This window comes from Hibiscus syriacus, unplaced genomic scaffold, assembly GCF_006381635.1.
Source record: "Hibiscus syriacus cultivar Baekdansim isolate YM2019G1 unplaced genomic scaffold, ASM638163v2 tig00112738_pilon, whole genome shotgun sequence".
NCBI classification, from domain to species: domain Eukaryota; kingdom Viridiplantae; phylum Streptophyta; class Magnoliopsida; order Malvales; family Malvaceae; genus Hibiscus; species Hibiscus syriacus.
The window spans coordinates 133,484-142,393 of NW_024063392.1; the positions used below are offsets into that span (position 1 = coordinate 133,484).

The 8,910-nt window shown below is 35.6% G+C and overlaps 1 pseudogene; it reads right to left on the reverse strand.

The window, feature by feature from the left end:
* Nucleotides 1–1,458: 1,458 nt before the first annotated feature.
* Nucleotides 1,459–4,107, reverse strand: LOC120182821 (annotated as a pseudogene).
* Between the last annotated feature and the right edge of the window lie 4,803 nt (nucleotides 4,108–8,910).

An 8,910-nucleotide genomic window follows, 5' to 3' on the forward strand; every position in this document is an offset into this window, starting at 1 on the left:
TAATTCGCAACGCGATCTCTGGTATCACAAATCAGTTTCCAGATTCGCAACGCGAACTTCGACTATCGCATTGCGATTTACATATTCGCATTGCGATAGTCCAAGTTCGCGTTGCGATAGTCGAAGTTCGCGTTGCGATTTATTCCAAATTCGTTGCGATAGTCGAAGTTCGCGTTGCGATTTATTCCAAATTCGTTGAGATAGTCGAAGTTCACGTTGCGATTTATTCCAAATTCGTTGCGATAGTCGAAGTTCGCGTTGCTATTTATTCCAAATTCGTTGTGATAGTCGAAGTTCACATTTGTTTCTTAAGAATTTTCTCTAAAAAGATAATATTCGTGCAGACGTGTTGAAGACACGTATTACCACGACCACGACCACGACCCCGAGACGAGACGAACGGCGACGGCGGCGGCGCGCGAGAGTCCCCCTTGTTCTCTATCACTCAACAAGGAAGTGGAAAAGCCAAGCCTTAAATACAATTCTCAATAGTGTTTCCAATACTATGTGAGATTGAGCATTACCAACACTTGTTCCCAATACTATGTGGGATTGAGCCTTAAATAGTGATTTTTTTGAATGTTTTGCTTAAAATTGCAATAATCTCGATTGATTGTAGATTGACTTTTAATTATGACATATTTAATCGTATAATACTAATGCAATTGGTTGCTGATTCAGCTGTTTTAAGGTGCATGATTGTTAATTATTTCCTGACTAATCACATTGTATTAGAAACAAGTGTTGGTAATGCTCAATCCCACATAGTATTGGAAACACTATTGGGAATGATATTTAAGGCTTGGTTTTCCCACTTCCTTGTTGAGTAATAGAGAACAAGGGGGACTCTCGCGCGCCGCCGCCGTCTGTCTCGTCTCGGGTCGTGGTCGTGGTCGTGGTCGTGGTCGTGGTAATACGTGTCTTCGACACGTCCGCGCGAATACTATATTTTTAGAGAAAATTCTTAAGAAACAAATGCAATACCACCAGTCGTTGCGATTTTGGACTATCGCAACGAATTTGGAAAATCGCAACGCGAACTTCGACTATCGCAACGCGAACTTGGACTATCGCAATGTGAATATGTAAATAACATTGCAATAGTCCAAGTTCGCGTTGCGATAGTCGAAGTTCGCGTTGCGAATCTGGAAACTGATTTACGATACCGGAGATCGCGTTACAAATTATTGATCACATTGCGGTTTAGTTGGTCATTTTGGCAAATCCAAAAAAAAAATTGGTTAAAATCGTATATTATAAGGTATTTTTTGGTCACTGAAGTTATTTTCTCTAATAATTTTCCTCAAAATTCCTTTCTTCTTGTTGTGTATCAAAAACAATCCATTAACATGAAAATTGGTAATTTACTATATGAGAAATTTGCCAATTAAATGGTATTTACAATCTTTTTTCATAAATTCAAAACCCATAATGAATTACTTGTTTTTACTAAAAGAATTATTCCAAAACAGAATTGGAGCTTGAACTTATGCTTCTTCTTAACGTACGGAACATTGATGTTGAACTATTTCTGGTCAACCCACCGCTATCTGCCCTTCCACCATGAGATTGAGTCTGACTCGGAGACCTCCAACCCCTCCTCAAAAATGACATCACATTTCTAACAACTCTCCTAAACCCGTTCTCTGTTCTTCTAACCCCGACCCATGTTACTCCTCGATGCTCCATGATCCGAACCCAATTCCCCAAACCCGCCATCCATCTCCGTGTAAACAACCGGCAATTCCCTTTCTTCCCTAAACCTTCCCACCACGAAAACCCCACCGGGCAGCCTCCATATACTCAGCCCAACCGTCTCCGAAACGTCATTGTTTGACTCGCTCCGAACTGACGGCAATTCATGACGGCAAAGCGGAGTTCCGAAGTGACAACCATGGGATAATACAATCCTCGTGGTAAATATGTGTAGACACCCATTTTCTTAAAAGATAGAATTAGCAAGAGTTTCTCTCCTATGAGGACTCTTCTACCACCATATCTTTTAAAGCAACAACCACACCAACAAACGTGCAACAACCGAGCAAGGAGTCTAGTTGCATTAGAATTCTATTGTTAATAGGATTCTAAAAATAGTTAGTTTTTTTCACTATAAATACATATAATCCTCCCCATTTGTAACACACGATTTACATACAAAACACAAAAGGAACGCCAGAAAAATACGAGCAAAGAAAGTGATTCGGGCTATTGTAAACGATTCGAAGTAATAAAGGTGAAAGATTTTTACCTTTCGTTTGTTTCTTTTTACTCTTCACTTACATGCGTTGTTAATCGCGTTTTCTTTGCTTGATAATCCCAAAGACAAATGTTTTAGCCGATGACCCGAAGGGAGTTTTTCGAAACTTTGATTTCAGATATACGCTTCCTAGAGGCTATTTCGCAAAAACAAATTACATATTTTGAATGAGGGTGCGAAAATCTATTTAAAAAATGAAAACTTTTTTATTTTTGCTGGTTTTAATCTTCAATGTTCTTTAACCTTTGTCCATTGATTTAGCTTTTATTTAAATTTAATCTCCTACTAATATCATATATGTTTACTTATATTTCCATTATTATTATTATTTATTTCATTTATACTTTATTTTATATATATATATATATATATTTTTACTTTGATTTTTATATTTTTTATAATTTTTTTATTTCTATTTTTTATTTATTACTATTATTTTTTTTTAATACTTATTATTACTATTATTTTATACCTTGTTTATAAGCTTATATATATATATATATATATATATATATATAACTATTATTATTACTATTTATTTTTGCTATTAACGTATATACTTATATTTTTATAATTATCATTATAATTATTATTACTATTTTACTTTTAACTTACATTTTTTTTTATTTTTTTTATTTTCTTTATATTTTTTCTCATTATTTTTATTATTGTTTTATTATGATTAGATTCGTTACTTCATTTTTTTTCTTGTTTATTTTTATTTTTTTTTCTTATTTTTTATCTCATTTTGTTTATTCGTGTTATTTATTTATTTTTTTTATTTATTTTTATTGTCTTTTTCCTCTAACATGTTTCTCGTATTTTTTTAAAAGAGATATTTTCAAATCGAATTAGGGTAAATAATTTTGGATCGTAATTTTACCTTTTGAGTTAAACTTTCAATTTTCTTACTTAATGACAACTAGAAATTACGTAGTACCGAAAGGGCAGTTCAAGGGTGCTAACCCTTCCTTAACTGTAACCGACTCCCGAATCCGACATATTTCTGGTAAGACGCAGATTAGATAAGAAATAAAGTATTCGATCAACCCACTTTTCATAAAGTAAATGATCGGTGACGACTCCCAATTCATTTAATCCACGTCGAAGCTCAATTTTAAGGTCCAAATTACGACAATATGCTTGCACGACATCTCCCTAGCTTCCGTACCGAGCTCGAAAGGTTCTTTACAAACGGCACAGTGAGTTTCTGAGTAAACATGGGTCTTCTCTATTTCAACGGTCGACATTGATTCGATTGCTGACTTCGAAGCGGGCGGGTTTTCGGGTTGACCGAGTCCGATTATCTCGATCTGCGAAAGCTGTTTCAATAACCGATCGAAACCCATACCCATTAAAGTTTCGGACATCGAAGCCGGAATCAGTCTTAAACCAGACCCAGATCCGTCATCGTAGAAGAATCCAAAGGCGCCGTCGTTGTTTCCATCAGCGGTGCTGTTCTCGTCATCGGTTGAACCACGGAGGATAATGATCAGATTGATATTTGACCGGTCAACGGATCCCCTGCGATTCCTACGATAGACGAGATTTCGGGTCCTATTCGAATTTTGACGGCTGTTATCGTTGCTGGCGATCATATACATGGCTGGAAATCGACGGTTGTGATTATCCGATGAATTGATCTCCTCGATGAAGCCACCGTCACAGTACGGACACACAGCCGAGTCGTTTGTACCATCTAAATCCAACACACGAACTAGAAGGGTACAGCTGTAACACCAATACAACGACGTTGAAGACATGCTTGAATCCTCCGACTAGAATTCCAGATCCGGAAAGAATAGCGAAAGCGAGAAAGAAAAAAGTAGAATAAAAAATGATTTTTCGAGAATGAAATGAGCTTCAGTCGTTCTTAAACCAAGACGAGGCCGACTTAAAGTTTAAACGCGGTAAGGTATCTGACGCCACGTGGTGGTTTAGGAGTGGAAAAAAGAGAAAACTTAACGTCGTAAAGGGATTGACCAGTAAATAGGAGACTGATGTTAAACTTAAAAACTGGGGCATAGTAGCAGGTTAAAAAGAGCTAAAAATTAAGCTGTAAAAATGTCGGGACGCCGAGTTTGAAATTCAAACAATTTAGACGAGGAATGACATGCGCGTGTGACGTGCTAGAGCGTGAGTGGACAACTGGGAGGAACTACTAGGAAGATTCTTTAAACCGATGCAGTAGAGTGTCTTGTTCTCTGTTTTTGTTTGGCGCGTGAGATGGACCCACGCTCTTATCAATAGGTATTATAGAGACTAAAAATTTTGTGGATAAAAACTTAAACCTCAAAAAATTATCCAAACTCTTAATTTATCTTTTAAAATACATTTAATGTGAGTATCAATTTATGGTATTAATATTTCGTGTAACCAGCTAAATTCACAATTTACTAGTATTACCTAAGAAGCAACATAATATACTGCTAAAAAAATACTTACAACATCACACCGAAAAATCAATTATGAATCACCCAGACATTATAAAGAATCAAATTTACAGGATCATTACTAACTTTTTTATACATTTTTATTCTAACCACATCTTTAATATAAATAACAACGTCTCATACACATCTAACAGTCCCTCTAAACCTTTTGTAATTCATCTCGACTCATATGTAACAGATGTAAGCACACAAAGCAACATTGAGTATGAAAACAATCAAGGGTTTACCCTTTAAGACTATCACAACCCAAATAATCTCACCCTTTCAATTCTTCACTTCTCATCTAACACTGCATAGCCTAAGAATGACCATCTACAATTTTTTTTTGTTATAAAAGTACACTCAAAAAAATATGGTTCCTAGACTATAACATGCGTCAATGGTTTTTACAGAGGTCATAAACAAGAGTGCCCATCTTCAACATTCTGTCAGCAACGGACAACCTGTCCAGGAGTGTCATCTAACCAATGACTGAATGTTTAAGAATATTCAATAAAAACGATAGTAATCTATGTCACTCCACTTTCTCCCTTCTGACTCTTATTTCACTCCAAAACCTCCTAGTTTGCGTTATCGTCCAATTCACACCAACAAATAGCACTTGAGACTCATTTCTTAACTTCAAAACTTTCTTTAGCCCCCAAATAAAATTAGGCTTACTGATCACTTGCCAAGCACCAACCCCTTTGAGAACATATTCTTGAATCCAAGTCACCCACAAGGAGCTCTCTCCAACAAGAATCTTCTTCAATAAGGTGAGAATATAAGCCTTTATCCGATACTTTAATCTCTTGATCCCCAACCCCACTTTAGACTTAGGAACACAAGCTTTATCCCAACATACTGTAGTTTCCCTCGTAGGAACATCATTGCCTTTCTAGAGGATTCTAGCATAGAGTTGCTCAACATGCTAAATCACAACAGTAGACAACACAATTGCATGCACAAAAAATTTGCCAATTAAAAAGTAAAACTCTAATGATTTGAACTTTACCAGAATAACTAAGGAGCATATTAGACCACTGCCCTAACTTTACCTTAATTTTCTCCACAGGACTGTCCTAATCCTTAACATACAACTTCCTAGGTGTAAGAGGGACCCCCAAGTGCCTCACAAGTAATTTCCCAATCTGAAATCCATTCATAGTCTAAATAACTAATTGATCAATTGAGACCCCTAAAGTAAACAATTTAGACTTAGCAACATTTAACCTTAATCCAAAAAATTCATAAAATTTCCCAAAAACACAATACATCCCATAATGGAATCAAAAGTGCCTTTACAAAAGATTAAGAGATCATATGCAAAATAGAGATGAATCAATCTAATCCTTTTGCACTTAGGGTGATAACTAAGACCCTCTGGCTCACAACTTCATTTAACATACCAGTCAATACACTCATAGCAATCACAAAAATGTAAGGGGACAAGGGGTCCCCTTACCTTACCCCATATTTCCTTTGAAATAGCCAACCAAACTGTCATTAAGAGAAATTGAGAGCCTAGAGTTAGTAATACATACATTGATCCAATCCTTAAACTACCCGAGCAATTCTAAAGTATTTAAAACATTCAAAGCAAAGTCCCAACTAAAAGAGTCAACTGCCTTATTTTAAATCCATTTTAATAACACACTTGGGGGAAAGAGTAGTCCTACCATAACCCCTCACTATCTCCTAAGCTAGTAGTATATTATCCACAATGCTTTTACATTTCACAAAAGCTTATTGATTGAGGGCAACCAAACCAGGAAAATAACCAGTAAGCCTATTAACTAGAATCTTTATAATGGTCTTATAAATCACAGAGCAACAAGATATAGGTCGATACTCTTTAGCTATACAAGAATTAGACATATTTGACACCAAAGTTATTACAGTTGCATTAAAAGCAGGCAGCGGGTTTGAAGTGGAAAAAATGTCTAACTACTGTAACAAAGTCATCCCAACAATATATCAGAATATTTTGGAAAAGCCTGAAGTGAAATCATCAGGCTCTGGTGCCTTATCTTGATTAAAAATGGAATCATTTGCCTCCTCCTCAGTAACATCCCTAAGAGCCTCTTTAGCCTCATTAGGCAAGCCACCTTAAGAAAACCCCTCAAAATTTCAACACTACACCCCTTAACATTTTCATCCCTACTACCAATCTGCTTAGTGAAAAAATGAATGAACTCAACAACTATATAGTCAAAAGTTTTTAGCCTGCTCTCATTTTCATCAAACAAAACTCTCACAGTATTTCTCTTCTTCACAACAATATAAGAGTATACAAACCTAGTACATTAATCCATCTCTTGGATCCAATCAACCTTAGCTTTTTGCTGGTAGAACATTTTTTTAGCATGTTCAAGATCAATTAACTCTAACCCCAACTATTTTTCCAGCTCAATATTATCTAAAATAGGCTAGGAGAAAATCAAAATTTGTTTCTTTTCTAATTGTTCTCTCTTATCAGCAACCCTCTCAGATATTTTAGAAAAATATATCTTATTCGGTTCCCTTATTCTAGGCTTAAGCCTCTTCAATTTATAGAACAAAACCTGCATAGGATCCCCTAGCATTCTCACACCAAGAATCTCTAACTATACTCCTAAAATCAAGATTTAAAGTCCAAAGGTTTAAAAATTTAAAGGGCTTAGGCCTAAAAGCCAAACTCTCATGATCACACCATACAACAACCAGACAGTGATCAGAGTCCCTATGAGCCTTGAATTCTACATAAGAATACCAAAATGATTACACCAACAAGCATTCATTAAGACCTTGTCAAGTTTCCTAACAAGAAATCTTGCACCATGCTTATTTGACCAAGGTTAAAGTGGCCCAAAATAAGGGTGATCCACTGGACCTAAAGCCCCTAAACAATTCTAAAAATCTTCCTTATCTGGGGTAACATGAACACCAACCTCCCTAAAATTAAAATTTTCCTCAACGATGGCAGTGACATTGAAGTCCCCATCAATTAGCCAAGGGGAACTTTCAATTCTTCCTTGAATATCCTACAACTGGCTCCAAATGTAACATCATCAATACCAGATTAGTGACTAAATTCTAAAATTTCAAAATCTGGTGATTAAAGTAGAATAGTTCAATAGTTCAATGATTTATTTGAAAATATTTCCTGAAAGTTGTTAGTAATTATCAAATGAATTAAAGGACAAAATGGTCATTTAACCTGGAAAAGAATTAAAAATATGATATGATAAGGATATATATGTGTGTGGGGATAAGGATAAGGAGATATTTTCTCCAGAACTTCTTCTTCTTCTTCATATAAGAGAGAAAGCCAAGCAAAGATATAGAACGTAATCCTGTTCTGGAACAATTGAAGAATTAGGATCGAATCAAAGCAAGCAAGACTAAGGTGAGTGCAATTTAATTTGTACTTATGTTATTAATCAAACATTGGCTTGCGATGAGCCAGTGACGGAGTTATTATGGTAAGAAGTAACTTCTAAAATGTTATGTGATTCTTATGTGTGCATGAGTATATGAAAATGTGTATAGGTGTCATATGTTATTATATGCGATATGTGATACTGAACTACATGAATATATGAAAAATATGATATCAGCTATGTGATATGTATGATATGTTATTTTATGTGCTATGTGATGTATATATATGAATATATGTGAACAAGATATGACATACGTACATGAACAAATGAGAAATGATATAAGGCATATAAAACGATCTACGTGATTACATGTAATACGTGATTACATGAACTTGTGATACATGTTATATGATATGAGATATATGTTTACACATACATGTGGTATGTGACAGAAGAGAAGGAACAAGTGATATGAACTGTTATAAATGATAATGCCCATGTTATGTGATATGAGAGCTAGTGGTATAGTTGGCATGCCAAGAGTCGAGGATTACCTATGTCTTTCGGGACATATGGACAGGATTACCTATGCCCTTTGGGACATATGGACAGGATTACCTATATCCTTTGGGACATATGGACAGTTACCTATGTTCTTCGGAACATATGGATAGGTCCTTCGGGACACAGATTTCACATGCCACTCAGTGGACCTTATACGAGCTGTGGTGACAGCATAGTGCACAACCTCTATGTACTCACATACCTTAAGTTCTCAACAATATACATGGGCTTTAAAGATAATAAAGAACTTGATATGATATTATGTGTGTTCCTTTGTGAAATGATGTCTGTG